Raw genomic sequence first — 20,230 nt, 5'->3', positions numbered from 1 at the left:
AATAGAATATTCTTCAATACTGAAGAATATTCTTCAATAGAATATTCTTCAATACTGAAGAATATTCTTCAATAGAATATTCTTCAATAGAATATTCTTCAATAGAATATTCTTCAATACTATAGAATATTCTTCAATACTGAAGAATATTCTTCAATACTGAAGAATATTCTTCAATACTGAAGAATATTCTTCAGTACTGAAGAATATTCTTCAATACTGAAGAATATTCTTCAATACTGAAGAATATTCTTCAATACTGAAGAATATTCTTCAATACTGAAGAATATTCTTCAATACTGAAGAATATTCTTCAATACTGAAGAATATTCTTCAATACTGAAGAATATTCTTCAATACTGAAGAATATTCTTCAATACTGAAGAATATTCTTCAATACTGAAGAATATTCTTCAATACTGAAGAATATTCTTCAATACTGAAGAATATTCTTCAATACTGAAGAATATTCTTCAATACTGAAGAATATTCTTCAATACTGAAGAATATTCTTCAATACTGAAGAATATTCTTCAATACTGAAGAATATTCTTCAATACTGAAGAATATTCTTCAATACTGAAGAATATTCTTCAATACTGAAGAATATTCTTCAATACTGAAGAATATTCTTCAATACTAAAGAATATTCGTCAATACTGAAGAATATTCGTCAATATTGATGATTATTCGTCAATATTCTTTTTTATTAATATTTAATTTTTATTTCTATATTCATTTCATTATTATTAAAACATTGAATAGTAATGTTTTCCCCAACTATTTTGTAATATTAATGATTTTTCAATATATTATTTATACTTTACAAATGGCTCTTTCTTTTTCGACATACACTCTCACTAACGTCTTCAGGGATGGCTTTTCTATTTTCACACAACGTCCTATTTCCTTCAAACAAGGGTTATATAGAATTTACATACGTCTCATACATGACTACAAACAAGACAGAAGAGGTTGTTAAAAACAAATACACACAAAACAACCTTCAATTCAAGTATGTTTATTCAGACAATAATAATTACATATCAAGATGATAGAGTCATTTAGGGTACTTCCACTCACCTATACTTGCGGAACCTCAAGGAGCCACACAAATTCACTGACTGCAAATACACATTACAAGATTCATTTGTAATATAGTAAGCAAAGCATATAAATTTTACACTCTTGGGCCAAAATTCTTGTAGCTGCGATGTATACTGTCTATCATAATGATATCACACATCCATACAATTTGATGTGGGTACACTACTTATTGATAACTATACAAACTTAAATACCTTGACACTCGAAAGAACATTATGTATTAAAATTCAAGTATGTTCTTTGACAACAGTTCAAACAATATTATTCACTAAAACTAACGAGTACCTCAGGCTATTTCTACCAATTACCCAACAAATTCAATCCGTAAAATTACAACATTCCATTTTCACGTTAATACAGTACTATCTATGAGTATATTATTCTACATCAACGGCACTACATTTCAATCAATTAACGCTCAAAGATAATATTCTCACTACTTTCTTCCATGATTAATAATAACACTATCTTTTCCATGTCACTCACACTCCGGGAGATAACAGATCTTCTCACACACAGTCACTATTGTGCAAGTGACGAGACAGCAAACAGGTTACAAACCTCAAAGGTATTATTCATATCTATTTTCGATTGTGTTTTACTTTAACATTTGTTTCAACATTTGTCACTACACAACGTTCAACGCTAACACCACTTCAATTTTAATTTTCTCACCTTGGAACAAAACCTGCTCAGATTGCAGACTTATTTTTTGGATAATGCTAAATCATATTTTATTTTATTATATATTAATAACTAATTTTTTTTTTTATTATTTACTATATGTATTACCTATTTTATTCAGTAACAATATTTGCTCATTAACAGCAATGATAATGACTTATTCACTAGTGCATAACAAAGTATTATGCAATCATTAGTATGATTATTCATTATATTTATAAACTACATTTTAATTACAATTCATAACTACATCTATATGTAGTCAATTAAACTTGCATTAATTTATTTACACTAATTACAATTCATCCGATTATTTCTTAGCTATCTGCAGGCTTATCAATTTGGGGGTTCCGCCCGAGCACCGCAAACCACGCGCGGAAACCACAACCCAGAAGGGCGAACGCCTCGGCTGCCCGCTGGAACTAGGAATGTAGGTCGAACTCATGGGTCCAGTCGTTTGTCCTCGGGCTCCATCCCTTTCCATTCTTCATCAATGGTGTACCTCGTGCGCCTTCCGTAGTCGGTTCTGGAAGTATTAAGGCAGTAAGAGTGGGCAGAAACGGCCATGCACTATCAACGTCACAGCCAACGAACCTACCCCTTAAGGCTACTGCTGGAATTCGTTTCTAACAGGAGGGGGACATTTCCGAAACCGAACTGCCCAACTGTCATTAATGCATAAAGCCAGGCTGATACCCTCTGGAGAAGTCTGAAAAGGATCACTGGCACAGGGGAAAGGAAGAGAAAAAGATCTCCCACGAAACTAGTCTCTAGCTAAGTAAGGTAACTACCAACCCGAGCAGAACTTTACCGACAAAAATAGGTGGGGGGGGGGGGTCCACTTTCCGTATCGGCGTCAAGGCCACAAGTTAATCAACGGCCATCCATCTAGCAACCCATATTTATTTTTTAACTTTTAAATTTTATTATCAAACAACCAAACAATATATATTTATATGACCACTATGTATATATTATAAAATAATTCTATAAATATAACCTTATAACGAACACCTCTTAAGGCGCAACATGCTTCCGTCCACAGTGACAAATTATAACGAGGGTAACCGAGTCCGTTACACTGATCTCCACTCTATGTTGGCCTCCGAAACAATGTTACACCTCAATAGTTAACCTAAGAAACTGCCTTAACACGCGTCAATGAGTTTAGTCTCAGTGTCAATGACCATCTGCGACCAGCAGTAATCCAACAACTTAAACATCTCCCCATCTGAGGCAAAGTGACATGGACACCAGGAAGGCTAGCGATCCCTATTTGTAAAACGTCTCCATAAACCGCCGGCCGGGAAGCACGCATATTTATACGACAAATATAAACATAATACCTGAATAACATCGCCACCTTAACTCATCACACGAAGAACGTTGGCTGCAGACCAGACCATGAACGCACTCACCTAAGACGCCAGTGGCTATAACTTTCATGGCTACATTGCCCACACAAACGTCTGGATAAACCAGCGGCCTGGGAACCACCAGTATCTTCCCGCCTACACCCAGCAGACAACACGTCGGATAACCAGCGGCCTGGGACGCCACACATGTCTGCATAAACCGGGAGCCTGCAGATTCTTTCGCCCTACACCGGCCAGACAAAACGACTAGAAACGTTTACTGGTACTGCTAAACGAAAATGGTACTCTCGACCTGTCAGTAATAACGTCATCACAAAGTCAACAATCACCACCTATCTCTAAAGCGGTAAGTAACATGACTTCCACTGAAACAATGCATGAGTACCAATACATTCCGAAAGGAACTAATCATAATATGAGTCCAAGATAAAATTAAAGCCAGAGCCATGAGGCCAAAATACACCGTCTAGGACATCCTACATGACTTAGTTTAACTTGTAGGTGAAGCATAACTAATGTCAAACCACCAAAGAAACGTGCACCGTCACACTGCATACAATTATTTTTTATTTTCACGACATTTATGGAACATAAAATTCTATGAAAACTTAAAACGTACGGCCCGGAGGCCTGTGACACAGCAGCTACCCTAACCTACCTAACTTTACCTATTAACTTAAACGCGATAACCAATATTATCAACAAACATAACTGTAAACCAGTAATAACTAAATAAACCTCCAGCAAGACCCTGCATAATTTGCGGGAATACTTAGCTGATGTAACTAAACGTCAATGCAGGGCCAGTAAGCTTGAGGTAAAGGGGGGTGGGGGGGCCCTACTCCGCGCCTATCACACCCTACCTGAGTTAATTCATATTTGTAACTCGCCAACTACCACAACCTACGTTACTTCATCAATAACTAAATACAATAACCAACACTTTTAATAACTTAATAAAACATGCACGGGGGCAATGCATCAATTGTAATACATTCCAGAAAAACATATCCTACTTGCAAGCCCAAGGAAGGTAACAGCAATACACTTGGACCCGTGATGCGGGTCAAAGATAAATACATTACGGATACATATTTTGTCACCCATAACACATTGTAACAAACACAATATAACATTTCATATAGCCACCGTTTAGAGCAGGGTAAGTCAATTACAGTCAATGTTCTAACAATACATTCACGTCTCCTTTACAATTATATCTATTACCAATTTAGCTTAAGTTCTGTAACGTTCCCCATATATTAAAAACTTATTTGGTATTTCCTAGAATGCCAATCACATTTATATATACAAGAAGGTACATTGGCTTTGTTATAATACATAGCATGCTATTTACACTTCTAAGGCAATTAGTACGCGCAGCATTTCGGCCACATCCTTAATCTAAGATAATTTTAACTAGGTCAATTACACCGGATTTAATGCAATGATTGATACAAACAAAACGTGAGATTAGAAGGTACAGGTATATTAAACCACATTGGTATATTAAAGTTCCCATTCCATTGACACCTTCATTCGTCATTTATACTAACATTAATAGGCAACATACAGCAGTTTAAAACCCCATAACACAGCAATGATCACAATGGTCACTTTTTTCCATGGGGTACATTATTATAATATTGGGTAACTACATACAATGCTATTTTAAAGCAACAATGTAGAAAACAAGGAATATGCAATAACGTAACTTTTACTTTAAATATTTGGTACTTATCCTAAACCTATTATTCCTAATTAGGTACCTATTCTTCCTATTTACGTACCTCTTGGTGTAATCTCCCAACACAAATATTAGGAAATTAGGTACTTCTAGTTTCAATATTTACTTATGATTCCCTACAACTATATTCATTTATGATTCAACAATTACCTATTATTATTTCTCTACATCAACTATATATTTCCCCTTCCTGGACCGGACCACATATTTACTGCCCTCTGTAAGGACACGCCTTCTAGGCGACTCCCTCCTATTTATCTATTATATACATTCAACATTAATAACTATTCAAAACCCCCTGGATATCTAATAACCATCAAATTACACGCTCGACGATTCTGCACTATAAACATTTACAACAAATTGTCATTCGGTCGTACCTTCTATGGAACAGAAACTTGATCATTCAACAGCTGGAGGTTGTGTCCATACAGTAACTACACACGATGGTATCCACGTCTAGGGTCCTCAAGCGTGTCACCTGCGAAACTATATTGTATTCAGGATTCTGAATATTCATATACGATAATCATTAATTTTCACCATTACTATCTCAAATACACGGCCATGCACTGTTCCAAAAACAACACAGCTTGGGAGGGAGGGGGGGGGGGCCTCATGGTGCATGTCCCAAATCAAAATTGGCCCGAGTTATGAATCAAGCGCCAATCAACCTTCAAGACACTGTGGGGGGGGGGGGGGGTTTATCAACTAAGCTTCATCTCTTATCTGGAAGCTGCGAGTGTGGCCTGTTCTTTGTTTATTTCAACATCTATACATGAAAACCGCGTACCACTCATATATACACACACCGAAGCTTGCACACGTTATGGTCACCTCCAGCCATTTACTTTATTTTATAATAAAACTGTTCCGACTAGTAAGGCTCGGTCTCATGACGTCTAATGCTCAAAGTACACCACATGATTATTTCACGATTTATAATATATTTAGTACTACTTGCTATTTAACACTTTCGCGCTCTCGGCGCTCAAAAAAAAACAATACCCCAGATGCTTTTGGCACTTCGCGCGCCTATGCGGTAAGACTGAAAAAGTGTACACTCTTTTTACTGTCCTGACAATAATTGAAGGCGCACGTATTTAAATTTGGTATCACTGTGTTCGCAATGAAATTGTCTATAAGAGCATACCTATAAAATGCCGCCCAAGCATAAGGGCTGTCAACACCAAATAAAAAACTATTCAGATCACTCGCCAAGAGCGCCAAACAGCAACAAAATGTTTCCACTCTCTTAATGGTTGCGAAGCCTACAGTTGTCCTACATCGCTAATTGTGGTATCATTGGAATCGCAATAAAATTCTCTACACGGACATATGCATATAAATATAGATTTAATGTCGTAGCACACCCAAAACAATGTGGGAAGTGGCCGAAGTGTTACCCGCGGCAGCATATCGGCGAAACTCGCTTTGAAAAGTGTATATTCAATTCACTGTCCTGACATTATTTGTCGATGTATGTATTTCATTTTTGTACCAATGTGCTCGCAATAGAATGTTCTATAAGAACATAAGTATTAAAGGTCACATAAGGATGCGTTCGACCGGCAACATATATAAAAACTACGTCGATTACACTCGTCGTGTCAATAATACAATTGTTTTACCACGATGATTCACTGCCACACCGTTTTCTTTTATAAGCTGTTCGGCTATTAGAAAAAACGGAAATTTCATGGCAAACATTTGTATACTATTCCCAAGTTGATCGGATAATAAATGGATTTTATACAAATATTTTTTCGATGGACTACAGGCGTCGTCTGTTATGCGGTGACGCATAAAAAACGGTGACGACTCATGGATAATCCTAAGCGCGAAAGTGTTAAGTTTTATCGACTACGTAACTAAATTCTTGGAGGAAGATGTGTTGAAATAAACATATCACACACCTGCAGGTCACAGCCTCTTCCATTACTCTGCAGTGTGGCGTTCCTTCCCCTCCACCAATGTTGCTTTCTTCACAAATAGATACATCACCATTGCTGTTTCGCCCAGCCCCCACCTCTCCACACGCTCATCTGCATGAAATATATTGAATAATATGCATCCATTTCACATTGACAACATTTCTTAAGGCCTACAACCATCTATGAATACTCTAGTCCAAACTCCTTACACAATTCTCTTCCCTGCGAAATCATTTCCTATAATATAATTCAACCTCTAACAATTTGTATATTACTTTCTGACATTTAACTCCCTTTAGATGAGGGAAAACTAGAATACATAGCCAAACATGTCTTGCACCTCGGACCAGTGCTAATTCTTTTCAATACCATCAAAGCGCAGCCATGACAATACCGTTCCCCACACTCAAAACACCATGTCGGGTATACCTACAATCAGAAGCTAAACAAGATATTTTCAATTATTCGGCCTCCGTGTTCCCGCATAATCATCCTCCCTTCCCCCAATAACCCTCTATGTTACACTTCTGGTTAGACAACCTTAACTGCCCAATAATAACCTACCAGTAGTAATTGGGGTACCTATATCACCACAGATTGCCTGATTATGTTCCAAGGAAAGGGCACTATGTTCCTAGTACACGATTTTGTAGTGTTAATGGAGAATTAAGTCCACACCAAATACTTCCTGCTACACAATGATAACCAACAGATCGTGGACCAATACCTGAAGCTCAACCATAACTTAAAAAAGTCACTTTACATGTATTTTCAATTTTGCCTCAACATACACTACTGGTGGAGCGCACGCTATCCCGCTCACTACACAATTACACCAATATCAACAACATAACCACCACCTACACACTCCCACGTGTACCGTCGCCACCCACCTACACTAAACAAGACAAATACTGTCACGAGGCTCACATCTGGAGTTGAAATTAATCACCCATTGCTAGCAAGTCAACCGGAACCTTCACATCCCATACAGGAATAAATGATATTGTTGACCTGTATTTTTTTTTTACGAGCTCTTCCTCCTACGAAGGAGGTCGCGCTTATTGAATGCTGTTTATTTAACATTATAAACAAATTCACTTGATATTCTCGGTAACATTCAACATTTACTTATTGAAATGTTATCACCTATGTACGTCAAACTGTAACGGGGGGGTGGGGGAAATAGCTCTTTCTTGTCCATTATTCCACCCCCCCAGTTAACTAACGAGGCCGGGGGAAACAGCTCTCTCTAGTCCGTTATCCCGTCCCCAGTTAGCTAACTATTCTAAAGCACTCCCAGAGTTCCTAAGGCAACCTCTCTCGTTCAACACCTTGTAACCTAGGTATTTGACTACCTAGGTGCTAAGACTACAAGGCGCCGTCACTTGATCAGCTACCCGAAACTCTAGAGAGAACTCTAGAATACAGAATCATTGCCACAAACGTATAAGAGAAAACGAAAGGAAAGAAATGAATAGTGAAGTAATTAGTGAGGGTTTGGGGTGAGAGGTAGGGAGGTGGGAGGAGCGAGGAGGGTCATTAGTTGAAAGTGAGAGTTTAGAGAGGGGTGGAGGGAGAGGTGTAGATAGGTAGAAGGAGAAGAGTAGATAGTAGAAGTAGAAAGTAGATAGTAGGAGACGAAATGCTGCCACCATCCATTCATGATCATTACATACAAGACAAGGAATGGAACTTGCCTGTATCACAAAATTCTCAAAGGATGTTATCATGAGTTCATTATTAGTATGTTCCCTCTGTACCATGTATCAACTCCTTAAAATCAGGGAACCAATAATCCCCGAGGCTTTCTCACCTCCTCAACTCAAAGCTCTAGGGCACAAAGTTAAACAATTTAAATAATAAATTCATAATTATATTTCACATGAAGTATCATAATATAAGCAATCCAATTCAAATGTTAAAGAGAGTCATCATCCAAGAATTCGAGAACCCTACAACTTGACTGCCCCTGATCATCACACAACATATGTAAACACGACCAAGTCACCTAAATGTTCACTCACCGAGGACTGAGTCTAAGTTGAATAGAGAGGGGGGGGGGGGGTCTGCAATTTTCAGGCAGCGTCACCCCCCGTCTGGTGACGGCCTATCTCGACGGCTGGCCTCTGCTCTGCTCCGCTGGCCGGTCTCCTATTGCTTTTCTGCTGGATAGCTCTCCGAGTTTATATTGGGGAACCTAGTAGCTAACTCCGCCCACAAGTAGATAGCCTCCGGCACTACCAAGCCACTCCTTAAACGTCGGCATGTTTGAAGGCTACCCGGCTCCAATTAAGAGCTTAGCGGAAGCAAGGTGAAATTCTCATGATCTGACCTCAGGTCACTTGGGGTCATTAACGCTTTGAGGTGTGAGATCTCAGGCAGACAACTGGCGCCTCTCCGATCCTTGTCTGTGACTCATATACTCTATGTATGTATTAACCTAAACCAAACACTTTTACAGTGTTACAAAACCACTCTGGTAAATTTATGTCTACGGCCTTCGACGAGGACACGAACGCTACGTATTGTCAACGGTTCCCTCCCCTCATACCTAAAATTATGTACCCACGTAACCCGAACACTTTAAAGTGGGGGAGGGGGGGGGGGCCACAACAGCACTAAATTTGGATCAAAGACTACACTACCCACACCGAGAGCGGCCAAACACTATCCACCGACTTATTCACTACTCTTAATCACCAGTTACCGCAAGCAACACCACCATCCTCCTTCAAGACTAGGAATTTAGACTTTGAGCAACGTTTTACACCACTTAATGTTAAGTGGTGTAACTCATAGATTTTCATATTTAAAACATAACTGATGGGGGACCTGATATGGCTGTAATAATGACTGCTCAAAGTTCAATGGCCAAAATTACGCTCCAAACTACGCTATTCCTAATACAATATTACTATGCCTAACTATTTCCAAAGTGCCGGATAGGCCCATCATACCTTGGTAACTCAAATACCACAACTGGAACATCTGCCACCAGCTTCTGCTCGGCAGGATATGACTGGAATCACCGCTCCTTCAAGACTGCTGTGGGAAAATTAAATACAATGTTAAAATACAGTACCTAAACATTTATAAATAGATTTCAGTACCGATTATGGGTCAGTACTAAAAATGTCCCTGAATATATCCACCCCCCAACAGGGGGTATATACGACAGCTAAAAATAATAGATTTTTGCCCCTATGTGCGTTTTGACGGTGTACAGAGTGACAGTGTAACCTAGGGGTCTGTCACCAAAGCGAACCCCAAAGGGTAACGGGCTACCAGCTAAGAGTAACATCACGCCCTAACACTAACTTGTACACCTCTACTCGGCTAATTCTAGGGGCAAAATAACGTTCCGTTGCGCCTGAATGAGCAGGTGGACTCAATAGCCAATCACGTTTCTCATTTGCAGTTGACGTCACATACTCAATAGCCAATCACGTTTCTCATTTTCAGTTGACGTCACATACTCAATAGCCAATCACCTTTCTCATTTTCAGTTGACGTCACATTGTCGCAACCTGTACGGTCATTCGTCGCCTCGACGTAATTGGATACCCGAGTAGTTAATGAGATTTATTTTTGGAAAATTAAATATATACAATAAAATGTATACACAAACTATAAGAAACATACATGTACCAAATGAATGAGATTTTATTCAGTTTTATATAATTTACCTATTTTAAATTATCTGTTAGATTACGCACCTGCCAGAAACGCTGCGCGTACTAGCGGCTTTACAAGAGTGTAATTACTGTATTATGCTATGTATTCCCACAAACACAATGTACCTTCTTGTATATAATTAAATAATTAATTACATACATTTAATGTTTTACATTACACTCACAAATGATGATTTTCCAATACTTATTATTATATATATTATTATACTTTTTAAATAATAACATTAATTATTCAAGCTGTATGTACAGTACAACACAGTACAGCATAGTACAGTATCGTACAGTACAGCATAGTACAGTATCGTACAGTACAGTTCCGTACACTACGATGCACTACAGTATACTGTACTGTATACATTACAATACAGTACAGTACCGTACGATACACTACAGTCAAGGGCACATTACTGTACACTACAATATACAACAGTACACAACCGTACGGTACACTACACTACAATGTACAGTACCGTGCAGTTCAGGGGCCAGATTCACGAAAGCACTTACGAACGTGTACATCTTTCCTCAATCTTTGACGGCTTTGGTTACATTTATTAAACAGTTTACAAGCATGAAAACTTGCCAATCAACTGTTGTTATTGTTATAAACAGCCTCCTGCTGCTTCGGAGCTCATTAACTGTTTAACACTTGTAAACAAACACGCCAAAGATTGAGAAAACATGTACAGGTTCGTAAGTACTTGCGTAACTGCTTCGTGATTCTGACCCCAGGCCTCACCACTGGAGTGGGGGGGGGGGGGGGGGTAGTCGTCGCCACGTCTCGTGTTCCCACTAGTTCTTGGGCGCTGCGACGGGGTGCTGGTGCGGCCGCTCACCGGCGTCTTAGCTCGCGGCATGGCGGCGGCTGGGAGTAGGCCGATTCACCGTGTAGATACTGTGGGGCTTGCTTTCTCAGCTCCTGTGGATTGCCCTCTCGTATTACTCGCGTTACTGGACGTTTTGGATGTGAAGGTCGCCGATCTTTTAGGCCGGGAGAAACTTACGTATATGCGTGTGGCGGTGAAATTTGCAACGTCAGCCAGCTACCTCAACAAAACAGGGAATAGTGAAGCAAAAGATTTTCGAGAATTAGTTGACGATTGCTTTCTTACGCAACACATTAAGGAACCAACGCGGGAAAATAATATTTTAGATTTAGTGTTAACTAACAGGGAAACAAAAATGAATTACTTCGAAATAGGGAGTGAGCTAGGGAACAGTGATCACAAAGTAATCAGATTTAGCATAGAATGGAATACACCTATAGGAAAAAATTATTTAAGTGCCAGATTTCCGAAAAACTGCTTTTAATAGCCTAAGAAACTTTTTGGGTCAAATAAATTGGAAAGTCTTGGGTATAGGGTGTGGGCTGGTCTTAGAGCGACACTTGAACCCAGCGATAGCTGACGTAAAACGGGATTTCGATGTGGATTTAATATATAACTTATTTAACAATATTCTAAACAAAGCACAGGAACGTAGTATACCATACAAATTGAATAGATCGAATACTAATGACCCAAAGTGGATAACAAATACTTGAAAGAACCTTATAGGTAACAAGAGACCTTGGTACAGAAGGATTAAGAATGGAGAAGTCAGTTTAGAACAGGAATTCATACAACTGGTTAGAAATGTTAAAAAAGAGATTAGGAAAGCAACAAGAAACTACGAAGTTCGCATAGCAGAGCAAGCAAAGTCAAATCATAAAGGCTTTTTCCAGTTATATCGAACTAAGACTACGGAAAGGATAGGTCCATTAAAATCTGAGACAGGTCAAATAACGGATAATAAGACGAGTCATATTTTTAACAAATATTTTATATGTATTTACTAAAAAACAACTTAACAATGTGCCTTCAGCCGAACAAGTCTATGTGGATGGGGATGAGGACAGGTTGACTAGTTAAGCAGTTACCAGGGAGGATGTAAGTAAACAATTAGACAAACTCAAACCAAACAAATCCCCAGGGCCGGATGAAGTGTTTGCCAGGGTGCTTAAAGAATGCAAAGAGGAGCTTTCCGAGCCACTGTCTAACATATTTAATAAATCAATAATCAGGCAGAGTGCCAGTCATGGAAGGTAGCTAATGTGGTACCAATTCTTAAAGGAGATTGATCACCCGCGTCAAACTATCGGCCAATCAGCCCAACGTCCATTGCTCCTGAACAAATAGCCTGGATGTGTCACAACGGAAAGGTTGATGTTATTCTGGAGAGATATAACAATTTTGCACCAAAATTGTAGTATTTTGTTGAATTATCTGCACGTGTCTTGCAAATTGTCTATACACTATACCTAGGTCATAAAAGTATTTGTGTGTACGTCTGATACCATACTACTTGTGAAGGAGGAAATGTATGTTTACCTCTCAGAATATTTGGTAATGTTTATTTGTGATGTGTGTCTATGTATATATTAACACGTACTGAATGGGGTGAGAATAGCTTCAGCTACCTCATCCCTTTGTGTGTATTTTACCTCAATAAACTTATTTCAATTTCAACGTCCATTCCTGGAAAGCTACCCGAATCGACAATTGCAAATACAAGTCGTCTTAGAGACAATTCTATAACCAATGTTCCAGCCATGTGTCAATATGTCATTCAAAAGGATCTGCTACCAGAAATTTTTGCCAAATATCCCGTTTGCTAACTGTAGGTAGTAACTAAGTGATTGTAACCGATCCTCCGCTGCCCACTGGATGGGGGACGGTGTGCAGGACAAACATATACATTTTGACACTAGCTCTCCACATATGTCACTTGCTTAATTTAGAACCTGTACTTGAGGTCCATCTCGAACCCATTGTTGATGTGACGACTTATATGGAATTTTCGAACTAGCTCATCAAGATTGTAACTTGCTTAGCTAAATGAATTGTGGGGTTCAGTCCCTAAGCCCATTATGTGCCTCTGTAACCCTTTCCCACTACCGCCCACAAGATGGGTATGGGGTGCATAATAAATGAACTAAACTAACTTCATCTTGAAGAACATAAATGAATAAATGACTCGCAACATGGTTCTGCAAATGGCCGTTCATATATAACACATTTGCTATCCCTTCATTCCAACACAGTCGAGGCATTTGACAGTGGTAAGGATTGCGATGCTGTGCACCACGACTCTAGCAAAGCTTTTGATAAAGTGCCACATGAAAGACTGATCAAACAAAAAATAGAGGCTCATGGTATTGGGGGTGCTATATAAAGTTCGACCAGGGCATGTCAACTCCAAAACAGAGCTAGCATAAATGGCCTTAAGTCAGAGTGGCATAATGTTGTCAGTGGAGCGCCTCAAGGCTCTGTCCTGGGACCTCTATTGTTTACAACATGCATAAATGATTTAGACTCAGGTTCGAGCACCAACATCCGCAAATTTGCAGATGACACACAAATCGGTTGGGAAATTGACTCTGAAGAAGACTCGCTATCACTGCAGGTTGATCCAAATAGTTTCGAAATGATCAAAAGATTGGCAGATGCAGCCTAACGCAGACAAATGCAAAGTTCTGAGGCTAGGTAATGATGATAAGACTTACAAGATACGAGCCAGGTGGTGCTGAGATTGCGAAGTCGGACCGCGAAAGGGATCGGGAGCCATGATTAGTAAGATTTTAAAACAAAAGGACCAATGCATGAATGTTCACAATAAGGCAAACAGGACGCTCGGTTTCATTAATCGAAGTCCAAGTAACAAGACACCTGGTGTAGTTCTTCACAACTTTACATTTATCAGCATTAAACTGCATTTGCCAGTCCTTTGACCATTTCAAAACCCTATCTAGATAAACTACAAGTGATAGCGAGTCCTCCTCAAAAATAATTTCCCTACCAATATTCGTATCATCGGCAAAATTGCAAATGTTGCTACTCAAACCTGATTCTAAATCATTTATATATATTAACAACAGAGGTCCCAGGACAGAGCCCTGAGGTACTCCACTAACAACATTATCCCACTCTGACTTAGCCATGCCCTAATCCAGCTTAATATAGCACCCCCAATACCATGAGACTATCTTTTTATTCACTCGTGTGACACTGTATCAAAAGCTTTGCTAAAGTCAACGTACACAACATCGCAATCCTTACCACTATCAACTGCCTCAACTATGCTAGAATAAAAAGATAACAAATTTGTTAAACATGAACGCCCATTGATAAAACCATGTTGCGACTTAATTATTCGTTTATGTTTTTCAACATGAAGACGATTTTTATTTGCCATTATAAATTTGAGTAACTTTCCCACAATAGACGTTAGGCTAATTGGTCGATAGTTAGACGCAAGTGATCTATCTCCTTTCTTAAACACTGGTATCACATTAGCAACTTTCCAAAACTCTGGCACTCTGCCTGACTCTATTGATTTATTAAATATGGTTGCCAGTGGGTCACAAAGCTCCTCTTTGCATTCTTTAAGCGCACTCGCAAACACTTCATTCGTCCCTGGGGATTTCTTTGGTTTCAGTTTTACTATTTGTTTAAGAACATCCTCCCTGGTAACTGCTAAACTCGTCAACCTGTCCTCGTCCCCACCCACATAGACTTGTTCGCCTGAATGCATATTGTTAACTTCCTCTTTAGTAAATACAGATACAAAATATTTATTATAATTACTACTCATCTCTTCATAACTATCTCTTATTTGACCTGTCTCAGTTTTTAATGCACCTATCCTTTCCCTAGTCTTAGTACGATATAACTGAAAACACCCTTTAGGATTTGTCTTTGCTTGCCCTGCTATGCGAACTTCATAGTTTCTTTTTGCTTTCCTTATCTCTTTTTTTAACATTTCTAACCAGTTGTACGAATTCCTGTTCTATAGGGACCTTCACATTTTTAATGCTTTTGTACCAAGCTCTCTTTTTACCTATAAGGTTCTTCAAATTCTTTGTTATCCACTTTGGGTCATTAGAATTCGATCTATTCAATTTGTATGGTATACTACGTTCCTGTGCTTTGTTTAGAATATTCTTAAATCAGTTCTATTTTGAATCCACATCGAAATCCCCATTTACGTCACCTATCGCTGGGTTCATGTCTCGCTCCAAGACCGACCCACACCCCATACCCAAGAGTTTCCAATCAATCGACACAAAACATTTCTTAGGCTATTAAAATCAGCTTTTCGAAAATCTGCCACTTGAACACATTTCTCCTACAGGTCTATTCCATTCTATGCTAAATCTGATAACTTTGTGATAACTGTTCCCTAGCTCACTCCCTATTTCGATGTCATTGATTTGTGTTTCCCTGTTAGTTAACACTAAATCTAAAATATTATTTTCCCGTGTTGGTTCCGTAATGTGTTGCGTAAGAAAGCAATCGTCAATTCTAGGAAATCTTCTGCTTCGCTATTCCGTCTTGTTCAACCAGTTTATTCCACTAAAATCAAAATCACCCATGACGTAAATACTGTTAAATCTAGATGCCTTAGATATTTCATCCCATAGATGCTTTGCTTCCATTCTGTCTAAATTTGGTGCCCTATATATAAATCCTATTATACTATTATTTGCTTTTTCGTATATTTCTATCAAAATACTTTGTGTGTGGGGCTCAGTTTTGATTCCCTCTTTGAGACTACATTTCAATTTGTCCCTAACATATATGCCTACTCCCCCTCCTCGTCTAATATATCTATCTATGTGAAATCCTTTCAATCCATTTATTTGATATTCAGCTAATATTTCTCTATTTTCTACATTCATCCACGTTTCGGTAAGTGCAATAATATCTATTTTTTCTGTGCAGACAAGTGCATTTAATTCGTTATTTTTGTTTCTTAGACTTCTACTGTTAGTGTAATATACCCTAAGTGATTTTTTATTTTGAGGCCCTTCTCTTTCCATGATCATTTTCCCAATTACTTTCTCCCACAAACACATACTTTTATTATCGCCTTCCTCCAAATCAATTCCCATACCTATATCTACTAACAGTTTAAACCAAAACAAACACCTCCAACCACTTCTTCCAACGAGTTCGCAACAGAAAATGCCATACGGAAAATGAATATTCCATATGGCTTGCATGAGCACTTTATTATTTGTATATCAAAATGGTATCAAGATTACACAATAATGAATGTACAAGCCTTCTCCAGAGATCTCGTTGATACGATTACTACCTAGTACGACACATGGGTTTGTTGGGGAACAATTTTTTTTTTTTTTTTCCTTTTTTTTTTTTTACATGCAAAGCATAGAACTTAAATACAATACAAAAACACACAATACAGAACACAACGAAAGAAAACAATACACCACCGGCCAGAAGGGCCGACAGCATTTCACAATAAACAACAAACATGATAAAGGCATAGAAAAATACAGCATAAAACAACCCACAATAGCAGCGAAATTCGCACGATTTTTGGCCGCTAGGGGCGAAAATCGTCGATTTTTGGCCGCTAGCGGCAAAAATAGCCCGATTTTTGGCCGCTAGCGGCGAAAATTGCGCGGTTTTTGGCCGCTAGCGGCCAAAAATCGTGCGAATTTCACTACTAGCAGCCAAAAATCGTGCGAATTTTGCCGCTAGCGACCAAAAATCGTGCGAATTTCGCTACTAGCAGCCAAAAATCGTGCGAATTTTGCCGCTAGCGACCAAAAATCGTGCGAATTTCACCGCTACCGGCCAAAAGCCGCGCGATTTTCGCCGCTAGCGGCCAAAAACCGCGCAATTTTCGCCGCTAGCGGCCAAAAATCGGGCTATTTTTGCCGCTAGCGGCCAAAAATCGACGATTTTCGCCCCTAGCGGCCAAAAATCGTGCGAATTTCGCTGCTAGCGGCAAAAAATCGTGCGAATTTCGCCGCTAGCGGCCAAAAATCGTGCGAATTTTGCCGCTACCGGCCAAAATCGCGCGATTTTCGCCGCTACCGGCCAAAAACCGCGCAATTTTCGCCGCTAGCGGTAAAAATAGCCCGATTTTTGGCCGCTAGCGGCCAAAATCGCGGGATTTTCGCCGCTACCGGCCAAAAAACCGTGCGAATTTTGCCGCTACCGGCCAAAATCGCGCGATTTTCGCCGCTAGCGGCCAAAAATCGTGCGAATTTTGCCGCTACCGGCCAAAATCGCGCGATTTTCGCCGCTAGCGGCCAAAAATCGTCGATTTTTTGCCGCTAGCGGCAAAAATAGCCCTATTTTTGGGCAAAAATAGCCCTAGGGCAAAAATAGCCCTAGGGCAAAAATAGCCCTATTTTTGGCCGCTAGCGGCGAAAATTGCGCGATTTTTGCACGCCATCTGCGAAAATCGCACGGTTTTTGGCCGGTAGCGGCGAAAATCCCGCGATTTTGGCCGCTAGCGGCCAAAAATCGGGCTATTTTTACCGCTAGCGGCGAAAATTGCGCGGTTTTTGGCCGGTAGCGGCGAAAATCTCGCGATTTTGGCCGGTAGCGGCAAAATTCGCACGATTTTTGGCCGCTAGCGGCGAAATTCGCACGATTTTTTGCCGCTTGCGGCAAAAATAGCCCGATTTTTGGCCGCTAGCGGCGAAAATTGCGCGGTTTTTGGCCGCTAGCGGCGAAAATCGCGCGGTTTTTGGCCGCTAGCGGCAAAAATCGCGCGATTTTTGCCCGCCAGCTGCGAAAATCGCACGGTTTTTGGCCGGTAGCGGCGAAAATCGCGCGATTTTTGCCCGCCAGCTGCGAAAATCGCACGGTTTTTGGCCGGTAGCGGCGAAAATCGCGCGATTTTTGCCGCTAGCAGCCAAAAATCGGGCTATTTTTGCCGCTAGCGGCGAAAATTGCGCGGTTTTTGGCCGGTAGCGGCGAAATTCGCACGGATTTTGGCCGCTAGCGGCAAAAATAGCCCGATTTGTGGCCGCTAGCGGCAAAAATTGCGCGGATTTTGGCCGCTAGTGGCGAAATTTGCACGATTTTTGGCCGCTAGCGGCGAAATTCGCACGATTTTTGGCCGCTAGCGGCAAAAATAGCCCGCTAGCGGCGAAAATTGCGCGGTTTTTGGCCGGTAGCGGCGAATGTCGCGCGATTTTTGGCCGCTAGCGGCGAAAATCGCGCGATTTTTGCCGGTAGCGGCAAAATTCGCACGATTTTTGGCCGCTAGCGGCGAAAATCGTCGATTTTTTGCCGCTAGCGGCCAAAAATCGCGGGATTTTCGCCGCTACCGGCCAAAAACCGTGCGATTTTCGCAGATGGCGTGCAAAAATCGCGCAATTTTCGCCGCTAGCGGCCGAAAATAGGGCTATTTTTGCCGCTAGCGGCAAAAAATCGACGATTTTCGCCGCTAGCGGCCAAAAATCGTGCGAATTTTGCCGCTACCGGCCAAAATCGCGCGATTTTCGCCGCTAGCGGCCAAAAATCGTCGATTTTTTGCCGCTAGCGGCAAAAATAGCCCTATTTTTGGCCGCTAGCGGCGAAAATTGCGCGATTTTTGCACGCCATCTGCGAAAATCGCACGGTTTTTGGCCGGTAGCGGCGAAAATCCCGCGATTTTGGCCGCTAGCGGCCAAAAATCGGGCTATTTTTACCGCTAGCGGCGAAAATTGCGCGGTTTTTGGCCGGTAGCGGCGAAAATCGCGCGATTTTGGCCGGTAGCGGCAAAATTCGCACGATTTTTAGCCGCTAGCGGCGAAATTCGCACGATTTTTTGCCGCTAGCGGCAAAAATAGCCCGATTTTTTGCCGCTAGCGGCAAAAATAGCCCGATTTTTGGCCGCTAGCGGCGAAAATCGCGCGGTTTTTGGCCGCTAGCGGCAAAAATCGCGCGATTTTTGCCCGCCAGCTGCGAAAATCGCACGGTTTTTGGCCGGTAGCGGCGAAAATCGCGCGATTTTTGCCCGCCAGCTGCGAAAATCGCACGGTTTTTGGCCGGTAGCGGCGAAAATCGCGCGATTTTTGCCGCTAGCGGCCAAAAATCGGGCTATTTTTGCCGCTAGCGGCGAAAATTGCGCGGTTTTTGGCCGGTAGCGGCGAAATTCGCACGGATTTTGGCCGCTAGCGGCAAAAATAGCCCGATTTGTGGCCGCTAGCGGCAAAAATTGCGCGGTTTTTGGCCGCTAGTGGCGAAAATCGCGCGGTTTTTGGCCGATAGCGGCGAAAATCGCGCGATTTTTGCCCGCCAGCTGCGAAAATCGCACGGTTTTTTCGCCGGTAGCGGCGAAAATCGCGCGATTTTGGCCGCTGACGGCCAAAAATCGGGCTATTTTTGCCGCTAGCGGCGAAATTTGCGCGGTTTTTGGCCGGTAGCGGCCAAAATCGCACGATTTTGGCCGCTAGCGGCGAAATTCGCACGATTTTTGGCCGCTAGCGGCGAAATTCGCACGATTTTTGGCCGCTAGCAGCAAAAATAGCCCGCTAGCGGCGAAAATTGCGCGGTTTTTGGCCGGTAGCGGCGAAAATCGCGCGATTTTTGGCCGCTAGCGGCGAAAATCGCGCGATTTTGGCCGGTAGCGGCAAAATTCGCACGATTTTTGGCCGCTAGCGGCGAAAATCGTCGATTTTTTGCCGCTAGCGGCAAAAATAGCCCGATTTTTGGCCGCTAGCGGCGAAAATTGCGCGATTTTTGCACGCCATCTGCGAAAATCGCACGGTTTTTGGCCGGTAGCGGCGAAAATTCCGCGATTTTGGCCGCTAGCGGCCAAAAATCGGGCTATTTTTACCGCTAGCGGCGAAAATTGCGCGGTTTTTGGCCGCTAGCGGCCAAAAATCGTGCGAAT

At 41.1% G+C, this 20,230-nt stretch overlaps 1 long non-coding RNA gene across 3 annotated transcripts; it reads right to left on the bottom strand.

Annotated features, from left to right (window-relative positions):
• Positions 1 to 1,005: 1,005 nt before the first annotated feature.
• Positions 1,006 to 10,316, bottom strand: LOC123752956 (uncharacterized). Of its 3 annotated transcripts, XR_011224873.1 has the most exons (5): positions 10,170 to 10,316; positions 9,809 to 9,896; positions 6,831 to 6,959; positions 5,295 to 5,395; positions 1,006 to 2,317 (listed from the first exon to the last, which is right to left on the bottom strand). It is a non-coding gene; the product is annotated as an uncharacterized lncRNA (long non-coding RNA). The 3 variants fall into 3 exon arrangements; XR_011224874.1 differs by having other exon boundaries at positions 5,295 to 5,403; positions 9,809 to 10,221; XR_011224872.1 differs by having other exon boundaries at positions 9,809 to 10,218.
• Positions 10,317 to 20,230: the final 9,914 nt, after the last annotated feature.

Source organism: Procambarus clarkii, chromosome 77 (genome assembly GCF_040958095.1).
Source record: "Procambarus clarkii isolate CNS0578487 chromosome 77, FALCON_Pclarkii_2.0, whole genome shotgun sequence".
Classification (NCBI taxonomy): Eukaryota; Metazoa; Arthropoda; class Malacostraca; order Decapoda; family Cambaridae; genus Procambarus; species Procambarus clarkii.
Note: the sequence above shows the minus strand (reverse complement) of the source record. Positions and strands in the feature narration are given on the sequence as shown.